General features: G+C 49.2%; 1 protein-coding gene across 1 annotated transcript in view; it reads right to left on the bottom strand.

Moving 5' to 3' along the window:
• RCAN1 (regulator of calcineurin 1) overlaps nt 1-27043 on the bottom strand; it is a 102736-nt gene that overhangs the window by 42604 nt on the left and 33089 nt on the right. The gene's annotated exons all lie outside the window — the stretch shown is intronic.

Here is a 27043-nt window from a genome sequence, read left to right as displayed (position 1 = left end):
ACAAATTCTTAAAATAGTGAAGAACGATCTATCATAGCCAGTGGAAAACCATGTTGACAGTTCAAGCTGTCAAGGAGGTGCCTGTGGTCTCATGTACTACTGGTGGAAAAGAAGCACAGTTCTTTTCTTTTCTTTTTTTATTTTTAGAGAGAGAAAGAATCTGAAGCAGGCTCCGTGCTCGGCACGGAGCTGGGTGTGGGGCTCGGTCCCACAACCCTAAGACCATGACCTGAGCTGAAATCGAGAGTCGGATGCTTAACTGACTGAGCCACCCAGGCGCCCCCAGACGGTCCATTTTACACACTGATCTCAAAATGATTAAATATTAGGCTTTCGACAATTGTTATATATTCCCTTCTCTACAGAAAACTTGGCTGTCTAAAGATTTTTGAACAGCAGAGGTTTTACTCTGGCTTTCCAAAGAGGCATGGCATCTTAGAAGGGATGCTGGTCCAGGAGGTGGGTTTGGTTTCTAGCCCCAGCTTTGGCAAAAACAAGCTGAGCTGCACTGGGCAGAACATTCCAGCTCCCCGGATCACGGTCTCATGTGTTGCAAAGTCAATGAACGGTAAAGGATCCTTCGGCCCCAGCGCTCTGAATCCAGAGCATCTAAAAGGACAATGGCAGAGATGGCAAAGGTCACAATCCTGAATAATATGATTCAGCTTATATAATGGAACCAAGTGCGGGAAAGCAGGCAGAGATAGTAACACTCAAGTGTATTAAAATCTATGCTAATGGGGCGCTATAAAAACTTTTTACCTGGACACTAAAAACAGGCTTCCAAGTAATCATAATAATAAAAAAAAACCCATAAATTGCTGTCAACCCAGCTGCATGAAACTCCCATCGGAGTCACTGGAAATTGTGAGAAGGCATAGATGAATAAATGTAGCCTACTTATTCCAGGAATCGTTGGAAAATTCAGAACGAGGCCAGGATTGGGAAAAAAATAAAAGAAACTTGTCTGACAAATTAAGTAGCGTCAGGAAGTTTCATACAGGCTGTTTGATTCGCACAGCACAGGATTCTTTCTGTAAGAACTTTCATTAAAGCCTGTTTGTTCTGGATAAAGACCGATACGCTCACAAATGAGTTCAGACAAGCACAAGCTCCGTGAGGAATCCTATTATGTAGGTGTTTCTGTAAATTTCACAGGCAAAGCAAGAAGATAAAGGGCTTGTTTGTGAGGTGCACAAATGTCCTGCTGGTAAAGGTCTAATCAGCCTAATGCTTTAAATGCCTCGCTCTCAAATGTCCCCTTGTTCCAGCGGATTAAGTCCTTCCAAATACACGGAACTGGGTCCCACAGAAGGTCCTGATGTTCCTCTGGGAACGTGGCTCAGGTATTTCCAGTTTATTACGCCGGCTCTGACATAATGATTCTAAGTGACACTCAAACTATGCTTTGCAGTCTACAAGGTCTTTTCAAACGCATGAACTCATTTGAGTTTCCCGAAACCCGTGGAGAGGACGAAGGGAAGGCATTCTTATCTCTACCTTCGCAGAAATGAGAGGCTCGGGGAGCTCAGATTACCCGCCCAAGGTCGTGCAGCGCACAACTGGCGGAGTCTACATGCACTTGCGTGCCCTCTCACTGTGACCCAAGACGGCTGTACCCAAATACGCCTTCCTGTAAATCCCCGAGATAGTACCGAAAAAGGGACGACGGTTTGGGTACGTGGACCCGCCCTCAGATTACAGTGGTGAGTCAGCAAACACTACTTAACAGGAACTTTGGTGAGCTCATTTAGGTCTCGGGCTCTGACCCGACATAGGGATAGGATCGCTAAAAAAAAATTCCCCCCGAATGTATCTTTTAATGCAAGAAGTCAGATGCTAGGTATTTTTGAGCACTCTGATACAAACCTAGAATCTGCTTAAGTGAGGAATAGAGGTTGCACGATTTATGACTAACAAGCAAGCATAAGGCTTTAGTCTGAGCGTGTGGCTGACCGAAGGCATATATTGGCACAGACCCAGGCCTCCACGAAGGTGCTAGTGAGGAAGAACACACATAGGAAAGGATGCAAGTACCTGTGAGACGGCGAATTTTATTTTATTTTTTAAAGTTGATTTATTTATTTTGAGAGAGAGCACACAGCAGGGGCAGAAAGAAAGGGAGAGAGACAGAATCCCAAGCAGTCTCCACGCTGTCAGTGCAGAGCCCTATGTGGGGCTCGAACTCAGAAACTGGGAGATCGTGGCCTGAGCGGAAATCAAGAGTCGGGCCGCCTAACCGACTGAGCCACCCAGGTGCCCTGAAGGCAAATGTTAAAACTCCTTCTGCGAACTGTTCCACCTAAAGATACCAACCTCGACATCCGTAAGAATTTAAAAGCAGGATCTTCCTTTATCATTTCCCCATATTCTACACTTAGAACAAACAGGGAATAGAGAATATGAGGGAAAAATGAGGAAGAAGATCAGAAGCGAACGATGAATATCCAGACTGATCTTCAGCTCAAGGTTGTTGACTTTTGTGGGACCTCCATTTACTGGAAAACCTCGTTATAAGAGGATTGCTGTAAAGTTGTAAATGATGAAAGCAGGGTTTTATAATGGAAACTATTTTGCAATTCTCTAATAATTTTAATACTTAATATAATAGCTTAAGATGTACCAGAAGAACATTTGGTTGAAGTGGCAACAACAACAAAAAAATAGTGTGTTAAAAATCGGAACTATTGACACGATTTCACAAAGACATCAGAAGAACGTTACGTCTGTTGGGGAAACGCTGTGAGTGCCTGGGGGGGACGTCAATGGAGAATCAGTGGCGAAATAAAAGAATAAATAGGAGTAATGTCCGGCAAAGCGGTATATACCCCACTTTTCGAAAGTTCGCGTTCTGGCCCTCTGCTTTTACCAAAGACCTATGTAGTACCTGCTTTCTCTTAACCACAAGAAATTGAACAGGACTTTCACTTCTATGAAAGAAGGCCAAAAGCTACGAGAGCGTTCAGCGTTGGTTTTGCAGCAAGTCACATAGAGGCGGCGCGCGCCCTGAGCGACCAGAGTGACGCCCCCAAGCGCCTTCCCCAGGAACTACACCCAGCATCTTCGCGATTAGTCCCTGGAGCACTGAACTTGCGTCTCGGAGCACCTGTGCTCTATCTTGATTGATATTGCGCATCCTTTATTTAGCAAGATACGTCCTAAGAAAAGAAAGTCCAAAGACAGTGGAGTTTTGGGGGTGTCTGGAAACGCTCGAAAGTTTTCCATACAAATGCTAATTGCTTCTTTGCTTTACGCCACTTCAGCTTACGAAAGTTTTCGCAGGGACACGCCACGCCACGTTCAGAGAGTGGGGGAACCTGTCCTTACAAACTAATGCTGTGTTGAGATCGCGATCAGTGTAAATACAGGATAAAAGTTCCCAATCTCTGCCCTTTTCTCCAGCACCAAGAAACTCTTCTTGACACGTGGGTTATTTTAAAACTTTTATTTTTAGTACAAAGAAAAATAATCCCCCAAGTATATCTGTAAGCCTGGTTGGACTGTTTGCAATGTCAGAAATAGTGATCTGCCCTCACACCCTGTTTATTTTAAATAGCGTTCGAATGCTCCGTAGGTGAACAAAAATACATTTGAATAGTTTTATCTTCCTCCAAGAGTGAAAAAAGATTGTCGTTGGTTTCACTTGGCTGGTTGAACGCTTGAAAGCACAATGGCAAAGGGCAAGCACTTTCTGGAGAATGGTTACCTCTTTCTGGATTATTTCACATGGAAATTAGTTACCTGAGTAATCTGTTTACGAAAGGAAGAGAAGCTAATACACAGTGTCAATGCCAAGAAAATCTGAATTCTAATGCCGAAGTATCGTCAATAATGGCCCCATGTGGGGGAGGGGGGGCACAATAGTCCTACTGTTCTGAAGAGTTGACCCATTTTCCACAGGCACTGAGGATTCGGGTTCTGGGCTCCTGAAAAGGCCCAAGATGCTATCTTTTCCAATTCAGGAATCTGCCCAGAAAATTCCAGGCTGCGCTGCACTCAAGTACATCTTCTCTAACGTGAGCACGTTAGCTGAAGTGGAGCACTCCCAGATCAGCCGCATATTTTCTGGGAGGTCACGCAGAAGAAGCACTTCAAGGAAATCTGACAGAACGCTCGGTGAATTCCATAATGAAAGCACATAAAAACAATCATCTTCCCCCGGTGTCCCTCAGGGGTAATTTCTTAAGGTTCCATTTTGGCTAAGAATCAATAAAGGCTTCATGGAGCACTGATGTACCTTCTTATACTCCTGGAAAATCAAATTACTCTCTATTTTATAATTTCTCCCAAGGGTTTGCTTTATTATGTCATCACTGATTGCATACCTACTACGTGCCAGGCATTCCTAAGAAAGTGTCTTTCTCGCGGGGGGCAGACCCACAGTGGCCCACGGAGTCACGGGACAAATGCCCTGGGGAGGCACCTGCAAAGGGCCACAGGACCATACAGGGGGAAGACTGGGGGAGGGAGGGCTGGTCTCGCCTACCTGAAACGTCTAGCACACTCACAAAAGCACGCTTTTACACAACTTAACACAACCGGATTGTCCATTAAAAAACATGTTTTTTTAATGTTTGTTTATTTTTGAGAGAGAGAGCGCAAGTGGGGGATGGGGAGAGAGAGGAGGCACAGAATCTGAAGCAGGCTCCAGGCTCTGGGCTGTCAGCACAGAGCCCGACATGGGGCTCGAACTCACGAACCGTGAGATCATGACCTGAGCTGAAGTCAGAGGCTTAACCGACTGAGCCACCACGCGCCCCCTGGACTGTCCACTTGAAAATGGTTGGGGCGCCTGGGTGGCTCAGTCGGTTAAGCCCCTGACTCTTGATCTCGGCTCAGGTCATGATCTCACAGTTCGTGAGACGGAGAGGGGGCTCTGTGCTGACGGCTCGGAGCCCGCTTGGGATTCTTTACCTCTCCCCCTCCCTCTGCCCCTCCACTGCTAGCTCTCTCTCTTTCTCAAAACTAAATAACTAAACCTTAAAATAAAAATTAAAAAAAAAAATGGTTAAGAACGGTAAATTTTGTCATATGGATTCTGTCGCAATTTAAAAAAAAAAAAAAAAAAGGACACACAGTGTCCGTCTAGTGCCGGGGAGACATCAGACAGATCCAAGCTGAAGGACGTTCTGCAAAACGATGGGCTGCAGCTTTCAAAAGTGTCCAGGTCGGGGCGCCTGGGTGGCTCAGTCGGTTGAGCATTCGACTTCAGCTCAGGTCACGATCTCACGGTTCGTGAGTTCGAGCCCCGTGTCGGGCTCTGGGCTGGTGGCTCAGAGCCTGGAGCCTGCTTCCGATTCTGTGTCTCCCTCTCTCTCTGACCCTCCCCCGTTCATGCTCTGTCTCTCTCTGTCTCAAATATAAATAAACATTAAAAAAAAAAAAAATTTAAAAAGTGTCCAGGTCATGAGAATGCACGAGAAAGACTGGGGCACGGCTCTGGGCTGAAGGAGACTGGAGACAAGACGCCCACTGCAATGTTCAAGCCTCAGCTGGATCCTTTCATTACAGCGGACATCCCTGAGACAAATGGGGCGCTGTCAGGGGAATCTCACGGTGGCATGGCAGTGACGCATCAGCCCTAACGTCCTGATCCTGAGAGTTTCATTGTGATTATGTAGAAGCACAGCCGGGTCGTGAGGAGATATCCCACGGTATTCGGGCACCAGGTGGGTAACCACTTTCCGGCAGCTCAGAAAAAAAAAGTTATCTGTGTTGAACTTGTAACTTTTCTAGAGGGGCGTCGGGGTGGCTCAGTCGGTTGAGCGTCCGACTTCGGCTCAGGTCATGATCTCACGGTCCAGGAGTTCGAGCCCCGCGTCGGGGCTCTGTGCTGGCAGCTCATAGCCTGGAGCCTGTTTGGGATTCTGTGTCTCGCTCTTTCTCTGACCCTCCCCCGTTCATGCTCTGTCTCAAAAATAAACATTAAAAAAAAAAAAAAAGCTTTTCTAGAGTAATAACAACCCTCACGATGGTAAGTGCCCCCCAAAAAAAGCCCCACAGAAGAACTATGCCATCAAGCTGGGCAGAGGCTAAACCCAGCATTGTCTCAGGGTGGTGGGGGGCTCTGGGCTGCCCAGGGTCGCATCCCAGCCTCACTGTGTGCGCTACGAACTCACCACCTTGGGCAAGGTATGGAAGCTCTCTCTGTGTGCTCTGGTTTTCTCATCTGTAAATATGACACATAATCAAAGACCCCGGTGATGGCGTATCCGGATCAACCCTGCCAGCAGTGCGCCTAGGCGTATCTTACGCGGTGAACTGGCTGGCTGTTATCACTCCTCTCCCCCCTTTGCCGGACACACCAACGAGGGACATCTTTCGAAAACAAAGCTTTTATCTTCATTTCTGCTCACCTCACTTGGCGTCATCATCATCACGTATTGATTACGGGTCCGTTGTTTTCAGGGCAAAGGAATGTTGGGAGACACGCCCTGACCTTTGTAGAGCGAGCATCTAAAGTGGAAAGCCAATCCGTTTGACATTAGCTATTACAAACCTAAGAACCCACCATACACTGTAGCTTAAAACTTATTTTGAGGCCGATGGTGGCACAATATTTCTGAGTTAAAATTCAGGATTTACTGATGTTGACACTGAAAAGTGGTTCAACCTTTCTGGAAGACAAGTCTGCAATATGCAACAATGTTTATAAAGGGTCCATAAGCTGGGACTCTCTAATTCCATTTGGGGGAATTAATTCCTATGTTTAAAAAAAAAAAAAAAAAAGAGGTTGTAGAAAAGTGTTTCAATTCAGTGCCGTTTGTGATAGAAAAGTATCTGGGGGGAAATGCAACAAAATGCAGAGTTCTCCGTAAGAGCAAACAGCTACCGTTTGCCGAGGGCCAGCGCGGAGGCTGGTTTACGGGGAGCCCCAGGCAGGGAGGCATGGAAAGGCAGGAACCTTCCAGAGCTGCATAGGGCTCAGCAGCTGAAGCACATGGGGTGGCAGCGGTCACAGCGGAGGAGATAAATAAGAAATGAAGCCGGAGAGGCAAGAGGGGGCCAGAGGCGAAGGAAGGAGACCAATTTGTGACTCGAGCAGACACTCAGGCACCTCAGAGAGCTTGAACGGGGAACAGAGGGGAGAGGGGAGAATAGTGCGCAAGCTGGGACAGCCACCAGGTGACTGGGTGGCCGGTGAGAAGGCTCAGACCCAGGAAGGGGTTCTGGGGTGTACATGTGAGAAAAGGGCCAGTGAGTAAAAGCAGAATATAAACACAGTTGAGGGCTATAACGCCGTAAAATGTGTGCTTGCTAACCAGAAAAGATTTGAAAGCAGATTAAAAATAAAGCAAATTGACTATGATGTGCATTGATTTTTTTTCCTGAAAATTTAATGAAAACCTCATAATCATAAATACACGTATTTTAAACCCCGGCTTTTGACCTCTACTTGTCATTCAGCATAAGGCTGCCCAAGTGCGTCTGTGACGGGGGGCCGGTCTGCAATGAGGTCAGAAGAGAACCAAGGGAAGGCGTTTAGAAACTTTTAAAAGCAATTTATCAGGAAAATTGTGTGTCTGTTGCATCTAAGAATAAGACGTTGAGGCTTGCGTGTTGTAGGTCTTTCTGTTCCACGCCATTCTTCTAGCAATGTATTTTTATCATGTTGCGTTTAGTTGGCAAGGGGTTGAAAACTGCAACAAATCTGGTCAAAGTCACAGGCAGTTTGGGAAGCGTGGCCCACCATCCCGGAGGAGCGGGTTGCGCAGAGCCACCCGCGCAGGGAGGCTTTGAGGCCCCGCCTCCCAGCCATCCCCAGCCCCCCCAAACCTGGGTGCTGCTCCATTTCCGGGTCGGACACTTGTGTTCCCAGCACCCGGCCAGGGACACAGAGCGAGGGCTACCCCCTCACGTTTCAATGGCACGTCACTGTTTAAGGCCATTTCCTGCGTATCGTCTCAGGGACCTGCACCCCGTCTCTTGCACCCAAGGCTGGCTGCCACCCTCTCTCGGGAACACCTTCGACTCCCTGCCTGAACTGCCGCCTTTCTGGATCATACTAGACAGTGCCACGGTGGAAACGGGGATGCCTTGGGCCGAAGAGAAGAGGGAAGTATCTCAGAGCCGTGTAAGGATGCAGCGGGCTGCCCGCGAACACAGGAAGCTGCCCTTGCCCCAGCAGAGGCCCGGCGACCGTGAACATGGACGGGCACGGGCCTGGCCACGCAGACCCGCACATGTGGCTTCGGGACCCGGAAAGCCTCTTCCCCACCCCGGGTCTCCCAATCCTGCACGGAGAACCCCACACCTGCTCCATATCACAGCACTTGGGTTGAGGGCGAGCTGCCTTTCTTGAACAAACGGAGGCCCGCATACCAGGCACCTAAATGGTTAAAAGCCTTCATCAGTCAAAAGTTTCAAATAAAATATGTTCTGTCTTCCTAACTTGGAAAAAAAAAAAAGGTTACTGTAGTGTATTGAATGTGCCCCCTTCTGCCATCTGTTGAAGTGCTCATGTCAGTGTGATGGTATCTGGGCGAGGGCCTTTGGGAGGTAAAGAGGACCGTGGCGGGGCCGTCATGAATGGGTTGGTGTTTTTACTAGAGGTCCTAGAGCTCGCTCACTCTTTCTGCCACGTGAGGATACGAGGAGAGGTTGGCCCTCTGCCAGCCAGAGGGGGGCTCTCTCTAAACCCCAACCACGCTCGCACCCCGATCTCCGACTTCCAGCTTCCAGGGCTGTGAGAAATAGGTTTCTGTGATTTAGAAGCCACCCGGTCTGTGGGACTTTGTTAAAGCAGCTCCAGCTGACGGTCATAGTGACCTGCGAGGCCAGGCACCAATTTCGGATTCTCAGACTCCCCGGGGTCCCTAACTGGGATGTGCCAAGAAGAGAGAACTAACCCCTTCTTTTCCTAACACTGCCTGCACCCCATACCCTGGGGTCATACTCCATGGGGCCCTGCTCACTCCAGACCGGCACCCAAGTTGACACGTTGAAGCTATGCCCACAACCCCAAGACGATTGTTGCTCAGCCGTCCTGTGGCCTAGAGGGGCTTCGTCCACGGACCTGGGTAGGAGACCCACAGAGACCTTGGCAGTGGATCTGGGTCATCTAGCGAGGGAGGCGCGGGGTCCTGGGTGTCCACAGTGTGGCGGAAATGGAGAGGTATAGGGCCTGGATGGTGTGCCCCTTTGGGAACTGGGGACGTGGCCAGAGGAGGGTTCCACTGGGGAAGCCCACTGCCGGGGTCCACCATGGGCTGACTACAAGCCACACGCCGCCACGTTCCCCGCCCCAAACCCCCAAAACATGGCTCCTCTGTCCTCCAGCTTCTCCGAGGCACAACTAAACCGTCCTTGCTTTTTCTTCCCTGCCCCTTTTTCTTTCTCCCTTCTCAGCGTGCGCACACGCACAGACCGACTTCTGCACACGTGCAAAGCCAGGGCGCCCATGCACATAAGCGCACGACAGTAGGTAGGTGCGAAACGTAGGTGGCAAACCAATCACTTGCTCCCCCGGTCGGAGGGAGCACGGCACACTCCCAAGACACACAGGCCCTCACCTGGAGGGGGGGCCAGGATCGTGGTTAGCGCCCTCACTTCAGAGTTGTTTGACCGGACGGCTTTAAACTAAAAATCTGACCCATGGTGTTGCTTTGACTTCCACCCACCCCCAAGCCCCCAAACGCCATGATGATTCCGAGTGTTTCTGCATTTGAGGCTCCGTGTGGGCGCAACCCACATGCTTTCGAGCAAGAGAGGCAGAGATCGTTTCCACTAAAAAGAAACTTGGAATACTTAAAAGATTGGGAATACAAGCTCTAAGAGGCATCACTCTGTTACAAAAAGGTAACCCAAGTACTCAGAATAACCTCAAATCAACGTTGAAACAAAACTTCAAGGGCACCTGGGTGGCTCTGTCAGTTCAGCGTCTGACTCTTGGTTTCCACTCAGGTCATGACCTCGCCATTCCTGAGATCAAGCCCAGAGTCCCACCCAGCATGGGGCTCTACAATGAAGCGTGGAGTCTGGTTGGGATTCTCTCTCTCTCCCGCTCTCTGCCCCTCCTGCTCTCTCTCTCTCTCTCAAATAAATTAACTTAAAAAAAAAATTAAAACTTCAGCCTAGTTACTGGCAGGAAAAATGCTTGGGAAAATCTCTGTAAGGTTTAACGTACAACCAACTGAAGAAGTCTCTAGCAAGTCTGGGCTTCATTAGAATTTCCTACTTGCTGCTGCTGCTGTAATGAAATAGTAACCTAAGAAGAAACGCGGGGAGGAATCACGTGCTTCTCTTTTTCCATTTCTATTCCAGAGTTCTGTCTGCTACGTGGACAGCAGATAATCAGAGTGAAAGAGATATTGTTGTCCTGTGTCTCATGCATTTGGTCGGTTCTCACAGTCAGGACCAAATTCCACCCGATGGATGACTGCATAGGAGGGCTAAGCTCTGAGAGCAGGGGAGGTGTTGGCGGACCCGTGTGGCACCGCATTTAACGCAGCTTCCAGGGGGACGTGAGCCTTCCACTCAAGACCTGGGCTCCGGCTTTGAAAGCCCACCACAGTCCCATCAAGAGGCAGTTCAACACGCACGCTGAAAGCTGACTTCCGGCTTCAGCACTCCAGCTGGCTACTCATGCTTTGGCCAATGCTTCCCGGGCCCCTTCAAGTCAGGATTCCATCTGGAAGTCCGCACGCTTTTTTTCTGCACTCGCTTTAGGCAGCAGAAAGGGCAAACCGAAGACACTCCTTATTGGATGCAGCTCTTCCCCCCCCCCACCAAAGCCATCAACAGACCTTGCTAATTGAATTAGATTGGCTGTTAAGAGCTTGACCTCGAATGTGTTTTAACCTTTCGGTTAACTGTGAGAATTCAGTGTTCCAAGTTCGCAATGACAACGAGGCCGTAATTGAGTCTAAACAGTGTGTCTGCTGGTGAGAGATGGCAGGGTGCCAGGGAGCAGAAGTGCGTTGGGGCCACCTTAGTTCCCTGACATTTCCAGTAGACGGGCTCCTCAGAAGGGTCTCCTGATACCAACGCGGGAATCCCAAGTGGATCGTATGTTAAGGGTGAGGGGCTGTCAGTGGAAGGGAGCTTTGTTGCTCTAAGCTTCTGTGCTCAGGGACAAGTGGGGCAGAACCAGCTGAACGGGACGCATTTGGACCTGCCTTTTCACGGGCAGGTGGCCAATTGCCTTTCAAGGACTAAATGGTAGGCTCACAGGGAGAGTCTTTGGAATAAAACTTAGTTTTGAAGTTGGAGAAACTGCTGTGTAGGAATCACCATAAATCCTGAAAGACTGATCCTCCAATAAGAGTCCGTTTCCTTCCAGGAATTTAAAATAATTTAATCCGAACACTAACTAACGAGTGCTGCCTTCAGTCTGTGTGATTCTTTACAAGTTAGCCTATCTTAGATTAGAGGCCATTTTTTAAAAAAGTTTATTGTGTGTGTGTGTGTGTGTGTGTGTGTGTGTGTGTGTAAGAGAGAGAGAGAGAGAGAGAGAGAGAGAGAGAGAGAGAGAGAGAGAGAGAGAGAGAGAGAGAGAGAGAGAGAGAGAGAGAACCAGCGGGGGAGGGGCAGAGAGACAGGAGGACAGAGGATCTGAAGCAGGCTCTGAGATGTCAGCACAGAGCCCGATGTGGGGTTCGAACTCACAGTGAGGATGGGTGGGGCGTGTGAGGGGGGTGGGGATGATTGGATAAAAGGGAAGGGAGGGGGAGGACAGGGGAGGGAAAGAAAAGCAATGAACAATTTAAGCATGTCCTGTGTGCCAGCAACTGTGTGTAGGTGTTCATGTGTATTATCCTTTTAAATTTCTCCTCTTAGGGAAATGTATAAAATGGTTGAATTATTGGGGCACCTGGGTGGCTCAGTCGGTTAAGCGTCTGACTTTGGCTCAGGTCATGATTTCATGGTCCGTGGGTTCGAGCCCCGTGTCGGGCTCTGTGCTGACAGCTCAGAGTCTGGAGAACTGCTTCAGGTTCTGTGTCTCCCTCTCTCTCTGCCCCTCCCCAGCTCACACTCTGTCCCTCTCTGTCTCCTAAAAAATAAAACGTTAAACAAAATTAAAGAAAAAAACAACAAAAAACCCGATTAAGTGTATTCTATAGAACTTAAACTTACATTTACCTCTCAAAAAGAGGTATTGGGTCAAAACGTGAATGTACTTTTAATTAATGAAACTAAATCTCCCTAATAATGTCAACCAATTCATTTAAAATTAAAACAATACAGCTAATACAGATAAAAAACGTAAATGACTTCACAATTAGTCACTAAGACTAATTTGGTAAATTACAACAAACTGATTTTACTTGCTTGCCAATCAAAGACCTAATTTAATTATCAGTAACATAATAGGTGACCAAGAAAGGGCAGAGAATGGTCATCCCAGTGCCAGAAGAGCCCGTTTATGAAGCTAGGGAAACACAGTGCCCGGTGGTGCCCAGGATGTAGGCTGGGAAACCTGCAGAGTTCACCTGCACTGTCTGAAGGGCTCGCATGTGTCTCTGGGACTAGAACACAAGCAGTTAAGTCCCTTATGAGATCCTGGGAGATTTGGTAAGAGCCTAAGGCAAAAAAAAAAAAAAAAAGCCTTGGATTAAAACTCTCCCGAGACAGCTCCTTTCATTCCCGTGAGGAGCTAGAATGTCAAAATCTGGATTCATCCACAGCTCTTTTCTGTCCGGGGTTTGCTGTCTCTTGCTGGCGGGAGAACACAGAGAAGAGAAAGCAGGAAGTGCAGCTCTGACCCCACCTGCCCTCGTCTGGATCCCGTGTCCTCGATTATAAAATAAGGGGAACTTGGGGCACCTGGGTGGCTCAGTCGGTTGAGCTTCTGACTTCGGCTCAGGTCATGATCTCGCGGTTTGTGAGTTCGAGCCCCACGTCGGGCTCTGTGCTGACAGCTCGGAGCCTGGAACCTGCTTCAGATTCTGTGTCTCCCTCTCTCTCTCTGCCTCTCCCCTGCTCATGCTCTCTCTCTGTCTCTCAATAATAAATAAATGTTAAAAAAATTTTTTTTAATAAAATAAGGGGAACTCCTAGGAGTCTGTGGATGTGATGGGGAACTCCATGGGGGGGTTCCAAGGCAGACCGCTACTGCACAACGGGGCAACTCCTCTTTGCTCTGCTTACGTGTTGGGTTCAGTGAGAGAGTTCGTTTGAAAAACGAATCTTGATTTCATTAAAAACAACAACAAAACCCAAAAATGAGACCATTTCAAAACCACTTGGCTGGATCTCTAAGGTTTCTTCCAGCTTCAACAATTCTGAAGTCAATGAAAGTGAGTGAATTTGACTTATCTGGTCTCCGTTCCTAGATCCAAGCCAACGTCACCTAGAATTTATGGTACAAGATGCAATTACTTTGGATTTACGATGCTGATCCAAGGATAATGTCTGAAAACAGACTTGAGGTATATGGAAAGATTTTAGCAGACTGCCTCGAATTTGGGGGACCAAAAGCTTCCAACTTCTTCCTTTTTGCCTCCTTTTTGCTTCTGGGACAAAGGTTGGCATCGTGATGGTGACTGAGGGAGCAGGGAAGGACACAGAGAGAACATTGAATCACGGACTTGGATAAAGTCAAGATTAGGTAGCTAATCTCTCGTATTCACATTGCTGATGACAATATTTTGCCTTGGTTGAGATCCCTCATCAATGTCCGGCCACCATGCTGGCCTTGCTCAATTTCCAACTCACTCCTGCTCACAGGTTCTGATTATTGGACATAAAGCCAGGCCAACCAATCCCACTACAAAGACATCCTATACAACTTCAGGTGCATCTTCAAGGCTTCCGGGGCAAACTTCCATTCACCACTGTTGCCTCAGCAGGTGTTTCGTACCTTTTTCTACCCCTGAGACTTTAGCCCCCGTCAATGACCTGGACCTCCACTTTTTAAGACTATCAAAGCCGAGAAACTTGAATTAACTTCTCCCATTGTATGACACCATTTTTCTGTATTCTCACTCATTCTTGGCTCCTTCTCTATCTTGCCAATAAGAACCATCGCTCCTGCCTCCTGTGAGGCCTTACTGTATCCCATAATAACTTCTACTGGTAATTTTTATTATTGCTGTTAACAACATACGTTGCCTCCCTAGTTGGTAGAACACTGTCAAATTTATCTGTGCCACAAAAACACATACAGATAGAAAATATAAGAGATAGAGAGTACCAATTTAGGAGGCCTGACATGCAATTCCAGGGTTCCAGAAAGAGGAGAAATAAATGAAGGGGAAGAGATTAAGAATGCTTAAAAAAAAAAAATTGGGGCGCCTGCGTGGCGCAGTCGGTTAAGCGTCCGACTTCAGCCAGGTCACGATCTCGCGGTCCGTGAGTTCGAGCCCCGTGTCGGGCTCTGGGCTGATGGCTCGGAGCCTGGAGCCTGTTTCTGATTCTGTGTCTCCCTCTCTCTCTGCCCCAACCCCGTTCATGCTCTGTCTCTCTCTGTCCCAAAAATAAATAAACGTTAAAAAAAAAAAAAAAATTCCTCGGGCCTAAAGGAAATGATTGTTGAGATGGAAATAAATTGGCAAATGAAGACCACCGTGAACAAAGATTCACATGTAAACCTATCTGCAAAGCATTTCAGAACATAAATGATGAAGAAAAATGCTTTAAGAGAAAAACAAATAAGTTCCCTACAAAGGTGTGTGAGTCAGACTGACCTCAGCCTTTACATCAGCCAAACTCGTCCCTAGAGGACAATGAGCTTCCCGAAAAGTTCTGGGAGAGAACAGTATTCACTAGACAATTCTACATGCAGAGAAAAACCAGCAATCAAGTGGGAAGGTGCCTAACTATTTTTTTGAGATATTTCAAGAAGTCACATCATTTACTTTTCATTCTCTCTTGGGTGTTGGGGAGAGTTAAGGTGAATGTAGTCCGGCCAGATGAAGGCATGAGCCACAGAAGACAACGACAGGGGATCTCGGGAACGCTCAGGGAGGAGTGAAGAAAAGTGCCCAGGTGGCAGGAAAGCCTCAGATCTTGAGAAGAGCCAGGCCAGAATGCAAAAATGTGAATAACAGAAAGTTTCCCATAATTGAGAAGACACAAAGACTTCGGACTATGATAAAGCCTCTCTCTCTCTCTCTGTCTCTGTCTCTCTCTGTCTCTGTCTCTCTCTCTCTCTCTCTCTCTCTCTCTCTCACACACACACACACACACACACACACACACAGAAATTAAGAAAAATAAAAATACTACCCAAGCAAGTCAGGTCCAAGAATCACAGGATTTTAAACTGGCAGATTTTTGAGTGTTATAAAAGGAGAGTCCATTTCCCTTTGATGTTAGATACTTTCTCTTCCAGTGCCTCGTGGGTCATGAAGTTGGACTTAGAAGGAAACGAATCCGAACCAACTGGTTGGCCCAGTGCTGAAGAACATTTTCAGAGTTATAATAGCATAAACCCTGCTTACGGATGTTCCGGTTTTAGAATCAACTTATGAACAAAACATGGACAACGGTCACAGGCACAGCATGTAAACATTAATCACCTGAATATAAAAGCAGGGCCCCTAGAAGGTGGAACTGGACAGATGGGAGGAAATCGCGAAGAGACGAGAGGGAAAGGGAAGTGGACACTGTCAGCTGTAAAATTTCAGGGCCTCTCCTAAAACTAGTCGCCTTCCATCAGGTGAGTTTTTAAGCAACCCTTCCATCATGGGTCACTTTTTACCCAAACTGGTCCTGGAGCTTTGCAGAGAGGTGGTCAGAAGGCGCCTCTCCCTGCAGCAGCTACCTGGCCCCTCCCCCACAACTATGGCCCACCCTCAGCAGGGGCGAGGTACTCCTCAGGAAAACACCGGCTCTCCACCTCGTCCCTGCCCCGCCGGGAACCACCACACTCAACTTGCTAACGACAGCATTTCCTTCTTCCCTCCTCCTCTTCCTAACCCCTCTCTCTCCCTCTCCTGATCATGCAGCTTCTTGTAGACCCCCCGCGTCATGGCGGAGGTGATCTTACTCCTGAGGGGAGCCCATTTTAAGGAAGTCCAGACAGAGCCTGAGAAATCTCTGCCTGGAGGGTGACAAAGCAGAAGGTGTGAAGTAAAAGTGTTTTGTTAGAGGCAGAGCGGGGCGCCTGGGTGGCTCAGTCGGTTAGGCATCCGCCTCTTGATTTCCGCTCGGGTCACGACCTCCCAGTTCCTGAGATCGAGCCCCACGTCGGGCTCTGGGCCGACAGCGCGGAGCCGGCTGGGGTTTCTGGTTCTCTCTCTCGGCCCCTCCCCCACGTGTGCGTGGCTCTCTCTCAAAATAAATAAGTACACATTTAAAAAAAAAAAGAAGTGAAAATAAAAGGCATTTCACACGGGAAGGGCAGCGACGAGGCCTTCCTCAGCAGGATTCCGCTAATTGGAAGGACCCGCGCAAAAAAATCCCGAGACACGGGGAGAGTGGACGAGGAGGCAGTTCGCCGGGCGAGCCTCAAACACCTCGTTTTCGTTTCCTCCTCCCGACAGCCCTTCGAGGCGGGTGTCGGTTCCCTGACCAGGAAACGAACTCAAAACAAAGTGAGGTGGTCCAACCCAGGCCTGCGCGGCCAGAGCTCGGGTTCCTTTCGTCACACGGTCCGGGGACGGTCAGCTCTCGGTCGCTCTGGGCGCGCGAGCGGGCCAGGGGTCCGGTGAAGCCTCCCAGATGCCGCAGCCCAGATGTGGGGGCTGGAGGAGGGGGGAGTTCAGCAGGAGGGAGAGCTTGAGGGAGATCTGGCCTGGGGTCCAGGAGCTCAACAACGGAGCTGACCCGAGACGGTCCCAGGCCGCTGCCCGGTGACACAATTCGGTGACTTCAGAACTGGCCTCCTAGTTCTTCCTTCGGTTTCCCAACACGGGCGCGGGGGTTTCGCGCTTCGCCGGATCGGCGCACTAACGGAGTCGGGGGGCCCTCCAGGATCACGCCTGCCCCACTCGCGTCCCCGGGGGGCCGTGCCCTCTCCCCGACCCGTTCCTTCCCGCAAGGAGATCGGAGGCCTCTGCGAGGACCGGGCTCTGGACGGCTTCCAAGGGAGCCTGTGACAAGGAGAAGAGAGCCTCCGGGACACCATCCAACTCAGACCCGAGCGAACCGGGGCGGGGGGCGCCTCTGAGGAGTTCCAAGCGTGGCGGGGTCCTCCTGTTCCTTTAATAAAGCCACCTACAGGGGCGCCTGGGTGGCTCAGTCGGTTGAGCGTCCGACTTCAGCTCAGGTCACGATCTCGCGGTCCGTGAGTTCAAGCCCCGCGTCAGGCTCTGGGCTGATGGCTCGGAGCCTGGAGCCTGTTTCCGATTCTGTGTCTCCCTCTCTCTCTGCCCCTCCCCCACTCATGCTCTGTCTCTCTCTGTCTCAAAAATAAATAAAACGTTAAAAAAAATTAGAAAATAAAAAAATAAAGCCACCTACGAATGCCTCCTGTCCCTCTCCGCTCGGCCTTTCTCTTTAAGGAAGGATGCTGAATTTTACTACAAATAAAACCCAAACCAGTCAGGAACTAGAGTCTTCGGAAGAAAGAAATTGTAGTAGGTTGAAAGAGTGAGCCACTGGCACCAGAGAAGTCTGCACATTTGGGTGAACACATAACGATGTCTTAAAGTATAAACTGGGCAGATTTCCAGGGGGTCTAATGGCTTGCTTGGCAGGGAATCTATTGCAGTCGAATGAATATCATAACACAAAGGCATGGGTGGGAGAAGACGCAAAGACACCCAGCGACTTATGCTATCCCCTTGGGCTCAATCACGACTTGGCTTTTAAGCGTATGGCCAACTCATGCATGCATGCGTTCATGCGTTCACTCATGAAACACTTACTAACAACACATCACAAGGCGAGCAGAGAACGTGTGTTAGGAACGAGCAGGGCAGTACCAAGACAGGCTTTTCACTGGAGAAGATCAGAGGTTAGCTGGGAAGAGTCCGCCTCTCTGTCTTACAATCAACAGGCCGCACAAAGAGGATTTGGAGGGCAGCGAAAATACTGTGTGTGACGCTGTAACGGTGGATGCATACAGTCGTACATTTGTCCAGACCCCCAGAACGTACAACACGACACCAAGAGGGAGCCCTACCGTAAGCTGTGGACTCTGGGTGATGATGATGTGTCCGTGCAGGGCCATCAACCGTAGCAAAGGCACCCTCTGGTACAGGCTGTGGATAATGGGGAGGTTGTGGATAATGGGGGAGGTTGTGCATGGCGGGGGCGGGAGGGGGGAGTGGAGCAGGGCCATATGGAAAATCTGCATCGTCCGTACAATTTTGCTGTGAACATAAAACTAGTCTACAACGTGAAGTCTCTTGATTTTTATTTTTATTTTATTATTATTTTTTAAAGTTTACTTCTTTGAGAGAGACAGAGACAGCACAAGTGGGGGAGGGGCAGAGAGAGAGAGGGAGAGAGAGAGAATCCCCAGCAGGCTGCATGCTGCCAGCACAGAACCCTACGCAGGGCTGGAACTCACGAAACCGCGAGACGGTGACCTGAGCCGAAACCAAGAGTCGGACGCTTAACCGAATGAGCCACCTGGGTGCCCCTATTTTATTTTACTTTAAAATTTATTTTGAGGGGCGCCTGGGTGGTGCAGTCGGTTAAGCGTCCGACTTCAGCCAGGTCACGATCTCACGGTCCGTGAGTTCGAGCCCCGCGTCGGGCTCTGGGCTGATGGCTCGGAGCCTGGAGCCTGTTTCCGATTCTGTGTCTCCCTCTCTCTCTGCCCCTCCCCCGTTCATGCTCTGTCTCTCTCTGTCCCAAAAATAAATAAAAACGCTGAAAAAAAAAATTAAAAAAATAAAAATAAAATTTATTTTGAGAAAGAGAGTGAGCATGTGTATGAGCAGGTGGGTGCAGAGAGAGACTCCCAAGCAGGCTCCACACTCACCACAGAGCCCAACACAGAGCTCGATCTCACAATCCACGAGATCATGGCCCCCGCGCTGAAATCAGGAGTCGAACACTGAACCGACTGAGCCACCCAGGTGCCCCTCTAAAACATGAAGTCTCTTTAAAAAAAACAAAACAATCTTAAGAGGCTACCAGAAGGACCGAAGGGGGCCAACTGGATGCAGAAGCAGGGAGAGGCATCCCAGGCAGACCCACCACCAGCTTCATCGTACAGCTGTCTGCATCCTGGGGACCCCACGGGGCCCACACCCCTGCCTTAAACGAGCCATGCTAGGGAAAGGCAGGGGAGGAACAGAGACGTAAGCAGGAGCCAAACAAAAGGCCTGTTTGCCAAGTAAGGATCTTGAACTTCAACTTCTAGACTGTGGATAAGTGTGAAGGAGTTCTTCATAGCAGGACAGTGAGATGCTTAAACAGATCTTCAGAAGGCTCTCTCAGGGAGCAGGCTAGAGGTAGATCGGGGGTCACAGGAGCGGACGGCAAAGTCAGGTATGAGGCTGTTGCAGTCACCTAGGCAAGGGACGGTCTCAGAGACTGAACTGAGGCAGTTCTAGGGAGGACAGGGAAATGCAAATGGGAGGGACGCGTGGTTAGATGTGAAATCTACAGAACTTTTGGCTGAATCAAGGATGGTGAGAGAGAAGGGATCAACAACGCTCTCCCTTGTTTCTGACCGGAACAGCTCAGTGGTTGGGAGAAAACAAAGGAGAGGTGGACAAGTTTAGGAGCAGGGCCGGCGGCCCAGGTTTGGACACACACCGCTTGCGAGGTTTGTCCGAACGGAAGTCCCGCTGGGACTGCGGCTCACCATGTCGGGAGTCCATAGAGAGGTCTGGATGTCAGTCTGTAGACTACTGACAGGGGCTGAAGAGGAGGAAGAGGCCAAGCTAGCTAAGGTCAAGTCCAGGGGCCCACCAGCCGACATGTGATAATTCAAAAATGGGAAAGGGCAAGATGTGTGCTGTGGAAAACATAAGATCTTTGTATTGTCCTTGACCCTTATATTTCTCTACTTACCTCCGGATTTTTACCCCCAGAATATATCATTTGGGTAAGCGAATGAGGACCTCATGCTGGACCTCCATGTTAAATGCATACGAATGATGGGCCCAATCTGGAAAGAAGAATATTGCACTGAAAAACTCCAGGAAGGGGTGGTGTGGAGGAAAGACATCCGGATTACCTTGCAGGAGGAAATTTAGAAATGTATTTTATCAAAGATCAGGAGGTCTCCTGCTGTGAGTAGCAATCAGCCAGACCCCCTAGAAATCTGCGACAGGCCACACTACCTATTCTTTTTTTTTTTTTTAACGTTTATTCATTTTTTGATAGAGACCCAGCATGAGCGGGGGAGGGGCAGAGAGAGAGGGAGACACAGAATCCCAAGCAGGCTCCAGGCTCTGAGCTGGGTCAGCACAGAGCCCGATGCGGGGCTCGAACCCACGGGCCGTGAGATGATGACCTGAGCCGAAGTCGGACGCTCAACCGACTGAGCCCCAATCACACTACATATTCTTATCATCTCTCCACTGAGCCAAGAAAGTAAGAAGATAACCAGTGTGCATCCAAAGCCTACTAGACAATCATTTTTATAAATGGGCCATTTGGCTGAAGCCATTGACAGTGGAAATGCTTTGTCACAGACAACTGAACTGCTTGTCTAAGGCTCGATTCCCATGCAGCTTGCCGTCACGGGGCAGCAGGTGGATTGGACACACCAGCTCTATTCTGGGGCCAACCCTGACATCTGCTCCCGTTCTGGCGGCCCCTCTCTGGGCCCTGGGGCGATGGGTCCGCCCAGAGAGGGAGAGGACACTTTGTAGACAGTCTTCCCTACAGGTAACCCTTCCTAAGGGTTAGAGAAGAATCTCTGGAACTTAGTGGGTCCTCTGGGAGGTCCATCTTGGCCGGAGCGACACTGCAGGGGCATCGGTCACACTACAGAATGTTCCAGGTGGTCTGTGTGGCTGTGCACACAGCGTCTCGGCCACCAGCCTCTCCTGGCCTGGGAAGAGCAGGGCTGGGTTACCAGTCCCAACTCAACCCTTGTGAGTCCCTGTGACCCCTGGGGCAAGGTCACCCAGCACTTAGGCACCTCACGTGAGGAACAACAAAACCAAGCAGACCAAAAAAAAAAAAAAAAAAGAACCCAGGAAATGAAAAAAGGATCTGTATTTAGCGATTCTGGAAGGTGGGTCCCTGAGAGATGTTTAGGCCGGCTGTTTAGGAATTGCTTGGGAAGGTGATTCAACTTGCAGTGCTGAAGGCCAAGTCCAGATCACTGGCCCTGGGCCTGGAGCAAGGATGGGGGCCTCTGAATTTCTCATGAGCTCAGGACCCATTCAATAATCATGACCCCAAACCTAACACAGTATAGCTGCATTCCTCAGACGTTACTTACACTTGCTGATGGATAACACTCTTTTGCTTTACAGAAAACAGAATAACATGAATTAGTCAAGGGTCCTAAAATAGACCCATCTCTCAGTTCCCCGGAATGAATTCTCTAAAACGGAAACAGAGTGTCAGCTACATCCCTGGGCTCAGGGGAGGGCGGTGGTGGGTTGGCCAGGTTCAGGGCCACGAGCTCCGACTCCATCGGGGCCGCTGGTTTTCAGTAATGACCGTGAGCTGAAGGATTTTTGTTTGGTTTGGTTGTTTTTTTTTTTTCTTTGAAATTGCCTGTCCGTTCTATCAAACAGAAATGACCACCACCGATCTTTCCCCCCGTGGAAGAATTCATATGGGATTTGCTACCAGTCTGACTCCTTTCAAGTGACAGCAGGCGTCAGGGAACAGAGAGGAGAAGGTCACATTGCATTCCTTTCAGACCCAAAGTGTCCGCACTGCCCTCACTTCAACGGCTCAAAATAAAAAAGCGAACTTGGCCACAGATTCCCAAGGAGAGGGGAGGAGGCCCCGTTCATCTTGCTTTTGCAGGTAAGGTGAGTCCGGCTTTAGGACACGAAGAGCCGCCTTATCTCCCCTCAAGCGTGCTGGAAACGGAAGCCGGTCTGCGCAGCCCGGTCGGCACTTGCAGCTTCCTTGAGCTGAACGTGCTGGCGCTCAGGCCTGATAGCGAGTGGGGTCAGCACGAATGGAAAGAATGACAGTGTGTCCCTCCATCTTCCTGAGACTCCGGCTGATATGGAAACCGGCTGGCGCAGGCAGCAGTGGAAAGTATGAATCCGTTCTTGCCGGGGGTTGAATGACTGAAGAATAATCAGATCGGGGCTCATGTTCAAATATCACCGTGGCTCACTTGACAGGCTATTATCCAGTCACGTCCTCTGGGCTGCAGGGATTGTATGCTGTAACCCGATGCAGCTGAAAGGCAGCGCTTGCAAAAACAGGCGCGGGACACTGGACAGACTCCCGGGAACCAGCGTGGGAGGGGACATGGGTGTGGGGATTGCCCTGGGGGCTCTGGATGCTTTTCTTTGGCCCCTCACCTCTGACCCTGGGGTCCAAAGAGGCATGCAGTATTCACCCCACTTTATGGATGAGGGAATCCAACCCCAGAGAGGTTAACCAACTTGCCCGAGGTTGCACAGAGCAGGGATCCAAAGCCCAGGCGCTGTGAGTCTGAGACCCCCGAGACCTTAGAGGCTTCCTCCTTCCTTGGCTCCCGTCCATTGATGACATATGTATAAAAGCTGGCTGGTTTCGAGTCAAGAAAAAGCATAGAAAGTCACCCCAGGGGATGTTTGTAAACAAGACCGGGCGAGGAGGAGGGAGAGGAAGGAGACTTTTAGGCCAAAAGACTTCAAAAATGTCTTTTGACAAGCACTAGAAAAATCCTGAAAACCGAAAACACTGAGCAGTGAGTCGGAGTTCTAGGCCCTTCTAGGGATGGGCCCAGGGGCCTCAGGGGAGTCTTAGGCTCTGTGGGAAAGATCAATATTGGAAATCACTTCAAGCTGGAGAGTTCAAATAGCCAACGGCCTTCCTTGTGATTTTGTTTTCAAAGACTACCTCACAGTTCAAAGATACCAGTTCTAACGTCTCAACAGCCAAATGAAGATGCTGTTTCTAGGATCTTGACTGCCCTGCTCAGGAAGCTCCAGGACCGGGCACAGGAAGGAAGGCTAGAAGGAGAGTCTTGTTAAAAAACAGAACAAGGGTGCCCGAGTTGCCCAGTCGGTTAAGCGTCCCACTCTTGGTTTCGCTCAGGTCATGATCTTTCGGTCTGTGGGTTCCAGCACCGCGTCAGGCTCTGTGCTGACAGTGGGAGCCTGCCTGGGATTCTCTCTCTCTCTCTCTCTCTCTCTCTCTCTCTGCCCCTTATTGCCTGTCTCTCTCTGTCTCTCTCTCAAAATAAATAAAGAAACTTAAAAAAAAAAAATTGAAAAAACTGAACAGAACAGGGGTGCCTGACTGGCTCAGCCGGAAGAACATGCAGCTCTTGGTCTCAGGGTTGTGAGTTTGAGCCCCATGTTGGGTGTAGACATAAACAAATTAAAAAAAAAATGTTTTTTAAGTTTATTTATTTATTTTTGAGAGAGAGAGAGAGAGAGAGGGAGGGAGGGAGGGAGGGAAGGAAGGAGGGAAGGAAGGAGAGAGAAAGAGAGAGACAGAATGCCAGGAAGGGGCAGAGAGAAAGTAAGAGAAAGAATCCCAAGCAGACTCCATGCTGCCAGCGCAGAGCCTGATGCAGGGCTCGAACTCACAGAACCCTGAGATCATGACCTGAGCCGAAGTTGGATGCTTAACCGACTGAGCCACCCAGGCGCCCCACACACAAACAAACTTAAAACAAACAAACAGAACGAAGATGAACACCTCCGAGAGTCAAAAAATGAGTTGATGGTGCCCCTTAATGATCTTTCGAATCTGAGAAAGTATTACTCACACCCTCTCTTTCTTCTTATTTGAAAAGTTTCCTCAAACGGGAGAAGAGGAGGAAGAGGAAGGGGAAGTTCCCACTCTTGGCTCTCCGTGTACTAAATTCTGACCTTGGAGATGAAGAAGCCCAAAGAAAAACAAGCAGTCATCCCCAGACATCAGTGCCATTACTAAGGACAAAGAAATCACTAAGAATGAAAAGCCTCCATTGTTTGCAGCCCTAAAAAGTATGAAACACAATCAGGATACCCAGCGTGACAGTTTCAGTGGTGGAGTATTCATGGGAAAAAAAATCTAAAAATAAAAAGTCGGGAAGATGGGCAAGTGGCCTGGTGCCCACCGAGAGTGCACCCAGCAAGGACACCTCCCAGGGGACCTGCCACATTCTTGCAAAGCAGGTGCCTTCCTATTTAGGTCACAGAATCAGGGAGTGACCTGGGGGCTCTGATTTTGTTATCAAAAGGCCAACAGGGCTGCTCTCTTCCAAGCCAGATGAGGCATTTACTCTAGCACCTGGGCTGGATGGAGTTTGGTGCCATTTTAAAGAATGTCTGTGAGACTGTGATTTATAAGAAATAGATATTTCGTCTTCATCTCAGTGTCCGTGTGGGTCAGGGAACTCCTAAAACCCTTGCAATTTGCTAAGCGTTGGAGGGCAGAAAGGTGTCTTTGTTATGTTAATGAGGTGAGTTTTAGACCACTTCTCAGAATGGGGGAGGGGGGGAGGCGGCGGGACTGGTTGAAGTTGCTGGGTGAGCCCACTGGGTGACTGGAGGGCTGGAAGTTTCAGTCCCACCTCTTGACCTAGGGAGGGCAGGGGGTCTGGAGGCCAAGGATTTCATCCATCATGCTCCTGTAATGAAGCCTCCGTAAGAACCCCAAAGGACCGTGTTCAGATAGCTTCTGGGTTGGGGGACACATAGAGATTAACAAAAGGGCGTGCCCAGAGATAGGGAAGCTCCGTGCCCTTTCCCGACACCTTGTCCTGTGCCTCCCTTCTGTCTGGCCGCTCCTGACTTATAGCCTCTAATAACACACCAGTAGTCTAGTACGTCAAATGCTCCCCTGAGTTCTGTGAGCCGCTCTAGTGAATGAATCAGACCCAAGGCGAGGGCCGTGGGAGCCTCCGACTTATAGCTGGGTGGTCGGGAACACAGGTGGCAGCCTGGACTTGGGGCTGGCACCTGAAGTGTACGGGGCTGGGGCTGGGGGGCAGTCTGGTAGGGCTGAGCCCTGAACCTGTGAGATCGACGCCACCTCCAAGTAGATGGTGTCAGAATGGAGTCGGATCGTTGGACACCCAGCTGGTGTCTGAGAACTGGTGTAGGGGGGAAATTCCTCCCCACCCAGACACGTCGGAATTGGGTCCAGGGTCACTAGTTTCAGAGAACAGCCTGATACTTGTTCTAGAACAATAGTGCTAAGAAATTCCTACAGATAGTCTCCACCCCCTCCCCCCGGGTTTATTGGTTGACTGATAAAAACATACTGATTAATAATCTTATATATTTAAGATGAATAAATCTATCTATCTATCTATCTATCTATCTATCTATCTATCTATATTGTCAAAGGAGTCCTACAATCAAGCTCATTTACGTAACAATGGTTAACCTCTGGGGCGCTTGAGTGGTTCAGTTGGTCAAGGGACTCTTGATTTCCACTCAGGTCAGTTCCCAGGACCCTGGGATAGAGCCCTGCATGGGATTCTGTGCTGAGTGTGGAGCCGGCTTGGGATTCTCTCTTTCTCCCTCTGCCCCCTCCCCTTCTGGCTTTCTCTCTCTCTCTCTCTGAAAAAAACAAAAAACATTACTTACCCCCTTTTGTGTGTGTGTGTGTGTGTGTGGTGAGAACACTTAAGATCGACTCTCTTAGCAAATTTCAAGTATACAATACAGTGTTATTAACTATAGTCACCTGCTGTCTATTAGATCCCTAGACCTTATTCCTCTTATAACCAAAAACGTACCCTTGACCAACATGTCCCCATTTTGCCCACACCCCCTAGCCCCTGATAACTAATAGATTACTCTAGTAGTGTCATAGGTTAAATTGCACCTGCCTCCCTAAATTCACATGTTGAGGTTCTAACCCTCAGGACCTCAGAATGTGACTCTATTTGGAGAGAGGGCCTTTAAAAGGTAATTAAGTTAAAATGAGGCTCTTAGAGTGAGTCCTAATCCAGTCTGACTGGTGTCCTCTTATGAAGAGATTAGAAAGGGTGCATGGCTGGCTCAGTTTGTAGAGCACGTGACTTTTGACGTGAGGTCATAAGTTCAGCCCCATGTTGGGCAGAGAGCTTCTTTAAAAAAAAATGGGGACGCCTTGGTGGCTCCGTTGGTTAAGGGTCCGACTCTTGATCTCTGCTCAGGTCTTGACTTCAGGGTCTTGAGCTCAAGCCCCGCAATGGGCTCCACACTGGGTGTGAAGCCTACTTAGAAAAAAGTGGGGGGTGGCGCCTGGGTGGCTCAGTAGGTTGAGTGTCTGACTTCAGCTCAGGTCATGATCTCACGGTCTGTGAGTTCGAGCCCCGCATCGGGCTCTGTGCTGACAGCTCGGAGCCTGGAGCCTGCTTCGGATTCTGTGTCTCCCTCTCTCTCTCTGCCCCTCCCCCGCTCGTGCTTTGTCTCTCTCTCTCAAAAAATAAACGTTAAGAAAAATAAAAAAAAAAAAAAGATTAGGATTCATAAAGGGACATCAGACATATGCATACAGGGGAAAGACTACACCCGGACACACAAGAAGGTGGCCATCCGCAAGCCAGTGAGAAAGAAAGAACTCAGGAGAAACCAAACCTGCCACCATCTTGACCTTAGACTTCAACCTCGAAAACTGCTGGAAAATAAATGTATCTTGTTGTTAAGGACACCCAGTCTGTGGCACTTTGATAAGGCAGCTCTCGTAAACTAACAAACACAAAGAGCCTCTATTTTGCTTTGCATCTCAACAGGTTGATAAACATAACCCTGATTTACAGAGATCCCATGACCAGACCAGGTAACAGAGACCTGAAGGCTGACTATTAAGACAACAAACTACACACACACACAAGCAAAGTTCATACGGATTATGAAGTCTAACGAGGAGTTACCAGTTTACTCCCAAATACCTTAGGATGACTTTTCTTTGAACCTTCTGCTGAAGAACATGCCTCCTCCTTCCCCCCTCCTGCCCACCCAACCACCCACCTGAGGACAGGGCTGGCCAAAGGCAGCTTGCTAGAACCATCTGGAGTGCCCCAGCCTGCTGGCTGACATCATGCGACAATTTGTTGACTTTACCTTTTGCCCGTATTCTAGAGGCAGAAAAATCTCACACCTTATTTCAAGTAATCTCTGTTAATATCCTTCCCTAGCCT

Source organism: Prionailurus bengalensis, chromosome C2, assembly GCF_016509475.1.
Source record: "Prionailurus bengalensis isolate Pbe53 chromosome C2, Fcat_Pben_1.1_paternal_pri, whole genome shotgun sequence".
Lineage (NCBI taxonomy): Eukaryota > Metazoa > Chordata > Mammalia > Carnivora > Felidae > Prionailurus > Prionailurus bengalensis.
Note: the sequence above shows the minus strand (reverse complement) of the source record. Positions and strands in the feature narration are given on the sequence as shown.